General features: G+C 37.7%; 1 long non-coding RNA gene across 1 annotated transcript in view; it reads left to right on the top strand.

The window, feature by feature from the left end:
* The first annotated feature begins 1,617 nt into the window (after positions 1-1,617).
* LOC121066359 overlaps positions 1,618-15,295 on the top strand; it is a 45,194-nt gene continuing 31,516 nt past the window's right edge. The window contains exons 1-2 of the long non-coding RNA XR_005817708.1: positions 1,618-1,652; positions 1,795-1,850. This is a non-coding gene — a long non-coding RNA (uncharacterized LOC121066359). The remainder of the gene's footprint in view (positions 1,653-1,794; positions 1,851-15,295) is intronic.

Below are 15,295 nucleotides of genomic sequence, written 5' to 3'. Positions count from 1 at the left end.
TCTGGCTACTGGATTTTTAATCCTCCTGTGGCTGATGTTGGGAGCTCCAGTGATTTAAGATCTTTGATTACTCAGAGCTTGGCCCTTTGATTGAGTGAACTTCTGAAGACAGCGTGTGACTGTGATTTCAAGTTAGCGGTTTTAAGTAACTACTGGAAAAAATAGATAGGAAAAGCCCTGTGATTAAGATGCACCGTCTCTCCCTTTAATTGACTTTCTGGAGCTATCTGATGCTTTACTCCCTACACACAAAAGAAAAACTGTGTGGATCAGTATTTATTCTAATGAAGAACTCAAGTGTCACAATATTTGTCTGGACTTGTTTTGAGTGACATATCTCATAAAACAGTAGGCACTAAAGGTTACATTTTCAAAACATATTTTTAACAGTATATATATTGGAAGTTGCAGCAAATACAGCCTTAACACACAGGGATAAGTTAAGCAGTTGATATAATTTCAGTTCGCAGTACGTTTTCAGGTAAAGTATATATTTGGCAGCTGCAGAACTATACACGCATAAAGGCAGATAGGGGTCATGGAAAGCTGTTGGTGTATCAGTAGTTCTAGCAGTACCTGTTTGTGAAACTGACTATAACATTGTGATGTATCTAATTATACCCTTGCAAAAAATGTTTAACAGCAGTCATTCTGAAGGAGGTGGAACCACCCTGCCAAGAAATGTTACAATAACATTCGCCTTTTGGGGAAATAAATTATCATTTTTGTAAAATAAAATTTTAATGCAGTGACCTTGTTTCAAAATGGTTCTTGAGAAAAACGAGTTCAGACTTGGGCTATTTATATCTTAGGTATGTGTTAAAAGCAACGATACCCTTATTGTTTAAAAGGTGAGATAAAATACAGTTTCACTGGGAGCATTGCAGGAGGCTGTTTGGTTGAGGATCTCCCTTGATGGTCTAGCATCTCTACCATGGGAAATAAGAGAGAAAGTAAGGATTAAAAAAAAAAAAAGAGGCTTAGAAAAAAAGAAAGAAAGAAGATGTGGGAGGCAATGTGGCTTGTTGATTCATCTTATGGGCAAGCTGCAGAATTATTAAGATGTATAGTGAGCCATGGAGACATCCTGGACTTATTTTCATGTACTCAATAAGATTTTAAGTATGAAGGGTGTGAACGAGACTGCGTCTGACTTACTTATATCAATATCATAGAGTAGCATTTTGTTTCATATTTAAGCAACTCTGAACTCTTAGCATTTTCTAGGTAGGAGAAGAAGTGGAAAAGGCTGGGAAGGACATCACCTTTCTTTTCCTCTAAGAGCTTTTCCTCTGGAGGGCTTGACTGTGAGACAACATGGAAAGCACACAGACTTCTCCAGAGTACTGTATGTCACTATTTAAATTTTTTTTTCCCCAGAAGTAGAACTCCATGAATGCATGGAGACACTGCAAGAGCAGCTTGTCTGAGTTTATAGTAAAAAATTTTGTAGGATAAAGCTTGCCCTTGTCAGTGTTTTTTTTTATTTTATTTTTAGAACATTTGTATTATGCACCATCACTTTTGAACAGCCTCACATTAATGATAAAGCTAGGGCTTCTGAAATAGGGCAATGTGTGGGAACTGAACCCCTTCACTAGGTGGCTGGATGCAGCATTTTCCTTCTCTATTACTTGCCACCTAATCTTCAGGTACGAGTTCACATAGCATTGCCAGAAGGATGCTACTTTTGCTTAGAGTGAGTCAGACGTACAGTATTAACCATGTTTTAGGACAGCTGCAGCAGTTACAGATATCACTATTCACTGGTACGTAATTTCATTCTGTTTATAGACCTATGCAGAGACAATAGCATCAGTATCTTTGCCTTAAAGCAATAGACATTTCAGGTAGGTACCCTTAACAGCTGGTTGCTTGAAAAAGTATAAATCACACTGCATTTGTGTACTAGCCTTGCAGATAAAGGGTTTCTTGTCTATATTTACATAGGACATTTTGTATGTTTTGTCAGTGTTTCTATGTGCATGTGTGCACATTCTCTGCTTCCCAGGTATGTATATCTCTGAATGTGGCAGCCTAAGGAGATATGACAATGCTTGACCATTTTGGCTTTAGTGAAATAAAGTCCTGCTTGTCTTCTGTGAGGGCTTCTGGTGCATTCATTTCACCTGGCTGAAGAACACAATATCAGGTTTTCCTCTGTTTCCCTCCCTTGTTGCTTTTTCTTTCTGCAGTCTGTGTTAGCTTACTGTTTCGTTTGCCTGCCTCACACTTGTTTTATGTCTTTTTTTTTTTCCCCCCCACAATTCTCTTTCATGAGCTAATGTTTCCAGTCCTCACAGATTCCAGCTTTTGCATGGGAGAATGGAAATGTTTGATGCTGATATGTTTTTTTTGTTCTATGCGAACATCCTCTGTAATCTTCTTGAGCAGGCTTTAGGGAATACACAACTTTGCCTTTGCACTTGAAACTGAGCTGTGTGAATATGCTAATAAACTGTACATAGGAGCTTGGGAATCCCATTTGTATAGTGCAGACCATTCTTCTGCATTTCCGATGGGCACATTCGTGGTCATTTGGGCAAGCTTCTATGGATGCACTTGGTGTGGCCAATCTGCATAACCAAATATTGAACAGTAGAACACTCCCTGTATAATCATTCATTAATTTTATTAAAGGTGTGCTGGGACTGGAATGAGGATTAATTAGAAAAAGTAAAAACCATAATTAGTAACATATTTCTCTTGCAGTTTTCTTTTTCTCTGGCTTCTTTTTCTTGGTGCCCTAATTATTTCCCATCTTTTAAAATTCACTTTAATTTCAATTTAACTCTCACTGGGCATGCAAACTTGACAAGTGGTTTTTTTTTTTTTTCCAAAGATTGATTGACAGCAGTTTCAAAACTGTCACAGTGCTAATTAAAACCTTGAATATGTGTTTTTATGAAGCCTGAGACACTGTGCACTGCTGCAAAATCCTGGATCTTGTGTCTTGAATGAGGTTTTTAACAGCTAATATGGAATCATTATAACTTGTCTTTCCTCAGGCTTGATATCCAGGACTCTCCTTCACACTTTATTTATCACTGAATTTAAAGCTTATGTTAACAACATGAGAAAGAGAAGCTTTCCCAGGCAATGATACCTGCTCTGTCTAGCCAATATAATTTTATACTTTGCCTTTTCTTCTTGGCAGGACTGGGCAGAGTTGGCCCTTACAAAAGTGCAGCATAGGTTGACTCACCGTCCTGTAGATACTGGGGGAATTCATGTTAGGGGTACAGTGGTCATACTTTACCATCTCTGGACCGACTGCTGGAACTGTTGTCAGGAATCTTCTACCCTTATACTTAAAAAATAAAATATTGGTAGCATAATGCATTGAGTGTAATGGACTTGGGCCCTGCCTTCCAGATTGCAAACTTTCTGGAGGCCAGAGTATGCCCGGAACCTTAGGAAAGGCACGGCTGGAGGGTAATGCAAATACCTGCCTCTAGGCCACAGTAGCAAAGACAAGCTAGAGTAACTGGCCTGACTACTTCATGTTTTAAAAAAGAATCTGCTTAAACATATTGCAGGAGCATTACACTAAATAATTGGTATTATAAGACTGACTATAAAGAGGTTATGCCTTTAAATTTTCTGCACAACACTTAAAAATTAGCTCATTTTCTCTTTGTTTCTTGCTGACAAACATTCTAAATATTTGTTGTATTTAAAGGATTCTTTTTACTGCTTAATGCATATTCAAATCAAAAATGTGAGATATTATTTACCCTCATTTGGTATAAGTATTCTTATACTTAATTGTTTGACAATTGAAAGTTTAAAATCATCTTGAGTTAAGCTGATATTGCTACAGGTGACAATTCTTACAGAAAACAAAACAAAACAAAACAAAAAAAACAGTTTGGATAAAATTTATTTCCTTTCTCAGACACTCGCTTCTGGGTCCTTAGCTTTAGCAGTCTTCTACTTGTTAGTTGTCTAAACCACCATGCTGCTTAGGTCCTGATTTCCTTATTCTAAATGTACGGCAAGATTATCAGTACAACCTGCTGGAAGAAGGTGCTGGCTTTTTAGTGCCTGAGACCTTTCTGAATTTGATGTGCTGTCAAACTCAGCCACCTCAGCTGTGAGCCAGAATATTGAGCATAAATCTATTAGGGTGAGTACAAATGTGAGTGTTCTCTGTTTGAACAGTTTTTCTTTTGTCATCATCATCTTCCTTCACTGCATCAAGGTCAGCCTGTCCAAGCAGAGGGAAGGACAGCAAAACAGTGTAGTGCTAAGTGGAATTGCAGAGCTCAGTGTGAGTTGATAGGTAAAGGCTGACTTCAAAAGATCTCAGTTGCTGTAAAGCCAGCCACTAAAAAACAAGCATCTCCTGCAGTTGATGATGATCAGGGTGATCTGATTCTTGCCTCTATATCCTCCACCCCATGCACACTCTCTCTGTACATATAAAACATATGCGTCCCTGCCTACATTATCCCTCTGCCACAGTAATTTGCATGGGAAACAGTGCTCTCCATCAATTTATGAACTGTTAGACTTTTTATGAATGCATCATAAGCAAATCAAGGTATAAAGAAGAGAGGTGAAAATGCATTTAACAATGGAGGCAAAAAGCATATGTCAATGCTACCTCTTTCCCTCCCCTATGCAAAAACCTTTGTGGCAAAATTATTACAAGGAGCTAACACAGTTATTCTCAAGTAACTGCTTTTACCACATATATTCAATCTTGAATATAGTGGCCATTGCATACACTTCTGATTTTAATAGGGGCACTTGCACAAGAAATTGTATATTTGTGTCTGGTGATAGTAATTGCCTGCTGTGGCAGTGACTGTGCCCAGTTTCAGACCCGAGATATCCATAGGTCCATCCTCAATCAAAAGCTGCTCACTTGAGTCCCCCTCTGCTCATAGAAGTAAAGGGAGTTATCAGGTTTTGTATCCTTTTACCTCATAGGAACCTGTATCAGTCCACTGCAGTCCACTCCACACCTTTTCAGACAGAAAAAATACAATTGTTTAAATATAAAAAGAACTTTCTTTTCCATATTTTTAAATTATGGGTAGTACTTACAGTAAGAGTGCCCTGATTAAGATGTAATAAAAGTACTCATGCCTACAAATATTTATAAGGTAACATTATGACAAGCACAATAAAATATAACCAGATAAATACAGGAGGGGAAGATGTTGGGACAGCATAATGATCTTACTTTGCCTAAAAAGAAATAATCTTAGTTAATCACTCTCCGAGAAAGACTATAGTTAAAAAAAAAAAAAAAAAAAAAAGGAATAAACAGTGTTAAATAAGACAGAAGATGGTCATTTATTTTTTTCTGAGCAGGACTTTCTTATCAGTGTGCAGACACTGGAAGCTCCCTTCTCTTCTTGATGGGTATCAGTGTGCAAAAGGTCTAGCTCTAGCTGATAAAATTCTTTAATGATCTAAAGGTAACTTTGGGAGGTAAGGGATATCAGATATTGGAGGCTGAATAAACTATAGCTCTCTGTATAGTAGCAGTGGCTTATCTTTCATACAGTGAAAAAAAGTCAGCAAAGTTTGAGGCAGAATGTCTGTTTATTTCTCTTTATAAATGTGGATTTAAAGAGCATGTGGAATGGAGAGAACAGAGTAATGGGAATCTCTATACTTTTCATATTTCATCAATGAATTTGTTTCTGTTAGTGTTCTTAGACCATTAAATAAACAATTAAATAAAATACAAAAGTCCTGGCATTGTAATTAATCATGTGTTTTATTGCCACGGTTAAGGGTCAGCCAAGTATTGATCCTCATTTTGCTAGGCCCTGCACAAACAGAGTTGACAATCTAACTAGAGACATTGCAAACGATGTAGGACAATGAGCTGGTCATAGGAGGGCCCATCTTGTCAGGTTCGCAATGAATTTTAGAAAGACATGAATCATTCAAAAAGAGAAGCGAAAGGAAGTTAGTTATGGAGTGAAGGAAGAGCAGAAAAAGGAAGAACATGGAAAAAGCTAAGCAGACATCAGTGTCATAGAGTTGCTTACAAAGTAAGAACTGCTTCATTATTAAGTGACAATCAGCTACTATCAGCTACTATCATCACTCTCCTCCAAAACTGAAAATCAGAGCCTGATAATTGACATTAAACCTGTGCTCAGAACCATATTCACATGTACTCTTATTGAGAGCAACACACTTTCTTATGTTGCTGGCAAGCTAATAACATGATTTCAGCCATTTTTCCAACATTGTGTGTTATTACTCAGAACAGTCAAAGCAAACCTGGGGGTGACCACAGCTTTCAGCTCCTCTCCTCCACCCTGTTCTTGTTTTCCTCAATTTTAACACAAGCCAGTTTCTAATTTATTAGGTTGGTCCTTTGGTATCACAAACTACTCTGTTGCTTCAGACTAGGGTCTGGTAGGCCACATCTACAGTGTCCTCTTAGGTTCTGGTGTGGCTAGGAACTGCTTGTGGTTGCAGGGCCCTGTACTCTTCAGCCCTCATGCTCCTGTACATACCCCACTTCTTGGGAACCCTCTGTCCAAGCAGACCTGTGGATATGGGGCCCAACATAGCTTATTGCTGGATGGAGAGGAAATCCTCGATGTCCCAGTGGCTGTCAGACACCTCCCTTTGCTTGCATTATTTTTCTAGTGTTGTTACTACATTAATGTACTAGAACAGTTTCCCGGACAGGTGGTGAAGTACCCGTCCTTGGAGAACTTCAAAATGTGATTGCACAAGGCCCTAAGCAATCTAATTTAGCTTTGATGTTAAGTGTGCCTTAAGCCATATGTTTGACTGGACAGCCTCCCATGGAGATTTCATACCTAAATTACTCTGTGATGACCCATATTACTCTGTCATTGGGTCAGTAAAATCTCTTTGGGCAAGAATTTAAATTTGATCATCTTGTAAGTATTTAAGGAGGCCTGGAAAAGATGGGGCATGAGCTGTCTCCAAGTGATAGCACAGATCTTCCAAAGTTGCATTTGAAGCAAGTGTGAATGCTCCATTCAAGCAAAAGGGAACAAAACCTATGAATCATTGATCAGGTAAATACAATGACATATACTTATATATAAATTTGGATATATAATACATATTACATGTGCATCCCCATATGCATTCCATCTTTTTCTTAATGTGCTGTGTTCAGTCTGATTGTAACAGTAATTTCCTTGAGAAGAGTACTTGTTATTCTCCTTGTATTTGTAATATTTAAACAGTATGATCAGATCCAAATTCCACTGAACTCAATGGAACAATTTGGCCAACGGCATTTTTCTTTCATTATAGGTTCTGGTGAAGCATTGACAGTAACATTTTTAATGCCTGCTTCCTATTCAGTGATGTTAATTGTTTATAGAATAGGTGCACAATAAGACCTCTTATTGAGTGGCTGCTCCTGGATGGGGCTGTGTGAAATATGAGTGACACTGGAGTTTGGTGCATGCTTGATCACTTCAGGGTAACACTGCTGTATTTCCTTATCATTTATACTGTCAGATAAATTGCTTCTGGCTCTGACATGTTTAAATGCAGCAGCAACCATGTGTTCTAGTTCAAAATGATTATGCTATGCCACTACTGCTCTCTGTCCTCTGGATTGGTTTCCTGTTAGGTTACATTTTAATTAAATAAAAATTAGCATTGACTTTCAAAGCATGTGAGGGCGAAACCTTTCCATAATCATTGATCTACACAGTTTTTAAAAGCCTTTATAGGTGTGGACGGGTTTCCAAAGATTTTACTGTGCAGGTGACTGAGCACTGGCACAGGCTGCCCAGAGAGGCTGTGGAGTCTCCTCCTTGGAGAAGCCACCTGGACGTGGCCCTGGGCAGCCTGCTCTAGGTGGCCTTACTTACGCGGGGCGTTGGACCAGATGGCCTCCAGAGGCCCCTGCTAACCTCAACCATTCAGCGATTCTTTGACTTCTTTAAAAAGATATGGAGGTCAGGGATGCTGAGGCTCAGAGAACAGTAGTTAGTTGACCACAGGTGTCCTTTTTGATATGCTTGTCAATTACTTGAATAAGGCAATGGAATGCTTGCTTCAGCTTGCAGGTGGCACCAAACTGGGTGATGGTAACCAACTGTGATTGAGGACAGGACTGCCATTCAGAAACACATGGACAGGCTGAAGGAATGGATCAACAGGAATAGAATCATAGAATGGCTTGGGTTGGAAGGGACCTTAATGATCAACTAACTCCAACTTCCCCGCCATTGGCAGGGATGCCACCCACCAGATCAGGTTGGCCAAGGCCCCATCCAGCCTGGCCATGAACACCTCCAGGGATGGGGTGGAATCTCATGGAATTCAGCAGTCCTGCGCCTGGGAAGAGAGAACCCTGTGCAACAATACAGGCTGGGGACAGAGTAGCAGGGGAGAAGCTCTGTGAAAGCCTTGGACATCCTGGCGGATGCTCAGGTATCCATCCAACAAACTGGGCATAAACCAGCAGTGTGCCTTTGCAGCAAAGAAGGTCCTGGGTTATATTAACAGGAACATAGCCAGTAGGTAGAGGAAAATGATTATTCCCATCTATGAGTTCAGCACTTATAGACCCCATCTAGAGTAATATATCCAACTTTGGGTCCCCAAAACGAGAAAGACATTGATAAACTGGAGCAAGTTCAGCAGGGGACCACCAAGACGACTGAGGGCAGGAGTACTTGCCCTATGAAGAGATGCTTCAGCGATGGGGCTTTTTCTGTCTGGAGAAGAGAAGGCTTCAGGAGCACCTTACAGCAGCCTTACAGTATCTGTGTGGAGGCCATCATGAAAATGGAACCAGGCTTTTTGGTGGTGCATGGTGGCAGGACAAGTGACAGTGGGCATAAGCTGAAAGAAGAGAATGTATGACTGGGTGAAAGAAGAAACTTTTCAGCATGAGCACAGTCAGGCAGCGGAGCAGGTTTCCCAGACAGGTTGTGCAGTCTCTGTTTTTGGACACTTTCAAGACAAGACGAGATAAAACCTCTGAGCAACCTGGTCTGATTTTATAGCCGACCCTGCTATAAGAGGTCTAGAGAACTAGAGACCTCTTCAGGTCCCTTCTAACCTGATATATCCAATGAACCTATAGAATACTTTATCTCAAATATGACAATCCCAAATATGCGAAGTCCATGTGAATAGGGGTGTATGTGATGCTTTCACCTAAAGTTTCATCAGGAATAGTAATGATGATCTGAGCTTATTTGTAGGCTGGTACCTTCAGTAGGGACTTAACTGAATTTTTGCATTGTGTTTTTTGTATGTGTGCTCTATCCGAATGCTCTTGCTATGTGTGTCTTTTCTTCTGAGGAGGAGGAAGAGAGAATTTTTTTAATGTCTTGACAAAGGTAAATTTACTTTTCTTCCTCTTTTTCTTCCTTCTTGACTCAATAATCTTTCACAGTTACTGAAAGGGGCCTGTGATTCATCTGCAGTTTCCGTGGTCCAGGTGAGCTTTTCTAGTTTGCCCCTCAGCAATGAGTCAGGCTGTGCATTTCTATCTCTGCAGTTTCTATAAGCAAAGATTCTGAGGTGCAAAACAGATGCCAGTTTTGATTATTCTTTGTTGAGCTTGTCTGCAGATTTCCTAATTTATTGGTACTTATTTGCACCAAGAAAGCTCACAAAAGTAGTTAAAATTTTACTTTTCTTTAAAAATCATATTACATACAAGTATTATGCATTTAACAGTCCTCCATAAAGAATTTGTGAAGATGCACCTTAAAAATATCTTGTTTGGGTAAGGTCAAATTATTTTCTTGAATAACAGGCTGAATGATAAAACAGATGTGAAAGCATCTACAAAAGTGAGAGAATGACAACCACAACAAATGCTGTCTCTTGCTTCCTCTCACAGTTTACATTATTTGGTTTCAGCACTGATTGGGCTGAGAGCTGAAACTTTGTCTAAGCAGGGACCTTTTGGATTGTCAGAAGGGGAAGCAAGTGATACAGGAGAGATGTAATACTCTTCTTTGGAATCTTTCCATTTTAGCTTTTAACACAAAATCAGGCAGTAGATATAGCAGGGTAAGTGGCAGAATAATTCTTCTGTGGGCTAAGCCTCAATGAACAAGGATGTTATATGGGATACAAATTTCCTATAGAAATTTAGGAATAGAAGGGAATGGCATGCTGGATTTCTTTGAAGATCTACAGAGTTCCCAGGCTTCTCCTTTCTATAAAGATCCTGGGATGTGCCAGGGTGTTGTTTAAAAGCACTGATAAGTACCAGGTATCCCTATGAAAAAAATTAATGATGGTAAAGCAGGATGTTTCAAAGTTAGTCTAATTCTTTATTAACCAACTTAGTGACGTTGTTTTCCCTTATGACAAACAAGTAGAACCTTTGAGCATAATCAGGCTACAAATACACTTCTTAAAACAGGTAATTTTATTTCATGTAAGGATACAAGGCCGTAAGTTATGATACAGTATTAATTTCTCTAGCCAGTCTTCAAAACAGCTGTTTATAAAGAGAAGTCTCTGTTTGGAAGCATATTTTGAAGAGAGAACCATTTTGCTCTTTCTAGTCAACTAAAAGTAAATTGTGAATTTGCTTTCTTACCATGTCCATGCTTTGGCTCTGTAATAGGTTATTATATGTTTCAAGTTCTCAAGGTTTTGGATATGGGTAAGAAAATGTATGTGTCACTTGTGGAGTATACAGTAGGTAGTTTACTTTGTAAAAAGCCAATAACTCAGTTTTTTTTTCTTTTTCTTTTTTTTTTTTTGTTCTCCCTCCAAAATATAGGTGACAGGTTATTTATGAAAACACATCTTAGGCAAGTAATTCAAACCTCAAATCTTTATATTCCTTTAAGTGTCATTTTTTCCCTAAAGGCTGTTATCAAAATAATCTAAATCACTTTCTTTATATTAATCCAAGAATTACAGCACTTAAATTTGTAGTTGTCACTCACGTAGTTTGTGCCTAAAGCATTTTGAAATTGTTTTGTGTGGTCTTTTCAATCACTGTGGTTTTTTTTTCTGAAGACATTGTCAACATGCACAAAGAATGGGATCACAATCATAATGAATTTCATTCCTTTGGGACTTTGAAGGTAAGGTGTAATCCGATCTCCAAGGGTTTTAACAAAACTAGTCATTGTTTCAGGAATTCTAGCATTCAGCACAGTCAACAACTGCTCAGTCATGGAACATCTTTTTCCAGCAAATTGAAAAATAGCAAAAACAAGAGTTTCCTACTCAGTTCAGCAAAACCTAATGAAATCTGTAAATGAGCCTCTTTACAAAGGAGATTCTAATTTTCATATTGAAAGTTCAAATAGAGTTATTTGTTACTTTGGGCATTTTATGTTGTAGCAAAATTCCTAAACCAGCGTCTCATTATAATGTTTTATTAGATTAGATTATTCATATTATTATCACTAGGAATTATTTGTTCATGTTGTAAAAAAAACTGGAAAAGCAGAGTATTGCTATGTTTGAGAACAGATGAACTTTTTGAAGTAAGTATTTTTGTCTAAATAACAGAGACCGAAGAAAAGATGAATAGTGCAATAGCTGCATTTGATTATTGGAGAGTAGTGTGTAAAATAACTGTGAAAACAATATCTCGAATACAGCGAATGTGAACAGCTTAGTAATTTTAAGTAGACTCATCAATTAACTGTGCATTATTGAGGTCTAACATACTTATCTTTGACTGTGTACCTTCTTAATCAGCTCAAATTCAACAAACAGGATTAATCTAAAGACTTAGGGGATAAATAAGCACAAAATTTAGCACAGCTTCTTGGATATATACTTTCTGGGGTGATATAGAGCTTTTTAACTCTGAGTAAACTTGTGAATTAAACTGTAAAGCATAAAAGAATGGAATATTAATTGTTAACTATTAAAAGAGTATTATTTCAAGTCTCTTGTAAAAGGTCTGCTATACAGCCTCATATTTTACTTAGTTACTACATGTAGTTACAACAGTTAACAGAGACATAATTCACAATAGAAATATTAATTAGTAACATTTAGCATAATGTAGTATGTTTTGGTAGAGCAAAGTAAATATTTATAAATTATTCATTGAAGTGGGCCACCGCTTGTGTAGGCACTCACATCCAGTATATTTATCTGTGATATGTAATCTACTTAAGTTGCAATGAATTCATTTCAAACTAGGAAATATAATCAGCAGCGGTAGAAGAAGCCCAGGAAGGAATTATGTTCGGATTTGGACAAATACTGTGAAGGGGAAAAAAAAAAAAAAAGAAAAAAAAAAAGGAAATAAATGTGTTCTTTTTTCTTCATTTTATTCAAAGAATGACCAGAAAGTCTCGGATAGTTCTCTCCACCTTTGATGTTGTTTTTAATCAGTAGGAGAGAAACAAAGAATTTCATCCAGGACAGCGAAAGAATCAGAACAAATCAAGAAAGATAAATTTTCTTGAGTATATTTTATAAACAGTTACAGGCAACTCTCAATACCTTGAAATCTTTATTCAATCTAAGATTTTCCAGCTGTTTTGTTGATAAAGGAATAAAATAACAGATTAGAGCAACGGAAAATAAATTTCCTAGATAATTTGAGCACCTGTTTTAATTCTGAGGCTAACAAGATGTTAAAGTTTTATATTACCCTGTGTTAGCTGCTGAGTTTTGAAGCATTTGGGATATTACTGAAGAGGTGGGACAGTTACACTTCCAGACACTAAACATCACAGTTTCATAGAAATAATCCAAATAATACAGTATCTTTTAAATTTTATTTATCATTATTATTAGCTATTTTTATTTTATTTTATTTTATTTTATTTTATTTTTTTAAGGAGCTCATTTGAATTTCTTCAAGGTGATCTTGCTTTTTTCTCATTTTTTTTCTTTTTGTTAATTTAATGATATCTCTGGCTAGTATAGCCGAGAGAAGGAAAGTGAGAAAGAAAGAAAATGTTCAAGCGAATGTATTCAGTGGGGAAGAGAGCAGAATTTGGCAGTGTTGAATTAGCTGTGTTTAGTAGGGGGCTTGCATTGTTATCCTCTTCCTACACACAACCCCCAAGTGTTCTAGTGTATTTTAAGGGAGATATCTGAAATCACACAGTGAATTGAAAGATCAATAAACTAGCTTAGTTCTTCAAGCAGTAAAAACCAATTTTGTGGTGTCTTGTTCTCTAAGCAAAATTTGTGGAATTACCCTGTAATTGTGGACAAAGTATGCAAAAAAACAACCTCCATGAAGGACCGAAAATGTGCAACTGTATACTTTTTTCCTTAACAATCAGTTTTGAATTAAATTCTTTAATGACATTTTCAACAAAAAAGGTATCATTTAGTAGTTATCTATTCATTAAATATTTTTTTCTAATATATATTTTGTTTATATTTCTATACAATACGTATGTAATAATATATAATATGTATGCAATAATTCATCTCCAAGCTTTGCATGTGTAACGTGAAAGAAGAGATTTTTGTGTCTGTGATTACAGTTATGAAAGACAGACCTTTCCCGTCACATGAGTAGAGCAGATTTGCTAAGAGGGGCAATGGCCAGTTTGTTCTGTATTTTTTTCAGTAACTTCAATATGCATCCGTAATAGCAGCAACGAAGGTGCAATCACATGAAAGGTCTGAATCTCAGATCTGTTGTATTCAGTGAGAGAACAGTGATTAGGATTCAGCGAAAAACTGACTGCAGTGGGATTTGCATTGAGCTTTACTTTTTTCTTTCAAATCCATCCTCTCTAGAAGCAACATACAGAAACGTTAAACGTGCCTCATTCAGTATGGGCATGCCTCTCACCTATTTGTAAATGTGAGATCACAGATGTTAAGTGACCAGGGTGGGTTTCAAGGATTTTGGATATGTTCATGACAGACAGATAACAAAACTCACATCACTTGTAGGATCATCTTACAGTAGTCTGCCTAGGAGAAACAGGTTCTAGTCCCTCGGCTACGTACATAAAAGGTTTGCTTAGCAGCTTTATGAAGGAGATGCAATCTCTCTTCCTAGGATTATTCTGCAGAATAGTCCCATGAGAGGTGGGGTCAAACACCTGGCTTGCCCAGGAAGAAGAAAGACTGACTTCTTACCTCTATGCCAGGGAAATGCTGTTTCTACTGGGTAGAAGTTATATGTTGTGTATACAGCATTATCACTCTCTAACTGTTATGTTTTTCATGGATTCTGGGAACAAGATAATAACCAAAGTGAACCCTAGGGGTGAGATAGGCAGAGATGCGCCTGGCTTGAAATTTTAGCTGAAGTGTGCAGAATGTCTGCAGAGTGCTGTGTGCCATCAGGAGGTGGGTAGCTCTTCTCATGGCTGGCAGCAGAAACTTAAGAGAACAGGGTTGGCATCACTGAAACCCTGAGGGACTTCTGTGTCTTCAGATTTGGCAGCAGAAAGGGAAGGAGACAGGCGAATTTAATATTTAAAATTTAAAGGGTAGCACAACACTGAGAGTATTGAAAGCTAACACAAGGCTGATGTAGACAGGGAAGTTCCCCACTCCTATAGAGGCTGTACTGTATGGACTGGGTACTGTATCCTGCAGCTGCAGGGTAAGAAACCTAAATCTTATGAAGCTCAGTCTCTCTGCCCATCACACCTGCACTGCTGGTGCAAGAGCTGTGAAAAAGCTGTGGTCCTGTGTGTGGGATGCGGCTGGGGACTGGAGGTTATTAAAGGGTCTGAGCACCTCTGTTCCTCCCATCTAGTAAACCTAGTGCTGTTTTTTCTCCTAAAAACCTTCTATCCATATGTTTTGGTGGAAGAAAAAGTGCAATACTGGACAAGGTTCATAATTTTAGGTGAACATTTGACATATCTGAAGAAGTGGACAAGTCGTGGTGATCATAAAGTTTTAAGAAATCTTTGTTGCTTGACCTTTTAGAACTCTGCTTAAGCTCCAAAAAGACTTTAACAGAATGAAAGGTTCACACGTAGCATTTCTTAGCATTTAGAATTAAAATGGCCTGCTCAAATCAGTGTAACAATGAAAAAAAAAAAGAAAAAAAAGAAAAAAAAAAGAAGCAAGCTGAGCTTGCCTTTTTAGGGTTCTTTAAACAGAAGGACTTATTTCAATTGTAACAAAAACACCCATAAATCTATGCACATATATATTGATCTTTCTTTCCTCTTAAAAATGACTCTGTCCCAGTAAGTTGGCATATTTCATAAACAAACCAACAAATTATTGATCCATCATATGCTCTAAAAGTCCTGTGAAGAATCTAGGTTGGTTTTAAGTTCATGTTGTACCTAAGGGAATGAGAAACTCCAAAGTGAAAAATAGATATTTAAAAAGAAGCACAAATAATAGAAGATGTATAGCTACTTTTTACTTCAGCTTA

Source organism: Cygnus olor, chromosome 2, assembly GCF_009769625.2.
Source record: "Cygnus olor isolate bCygOlo1 chromosome 2, bCygOlo1.pri.v2, whole genome shotgun sequence".
Lineage (NCBI taxonomy): Eukaryota > Metazoa > Chordata > Aves > Anseriformes > Anatidae > Cygnus > Cygnus olor.
The sequence above is the reverse complement of the archived record's forward strand: the minus strand, read 5'-3'. Positions and strand labels throughout refer to the sequence as shown.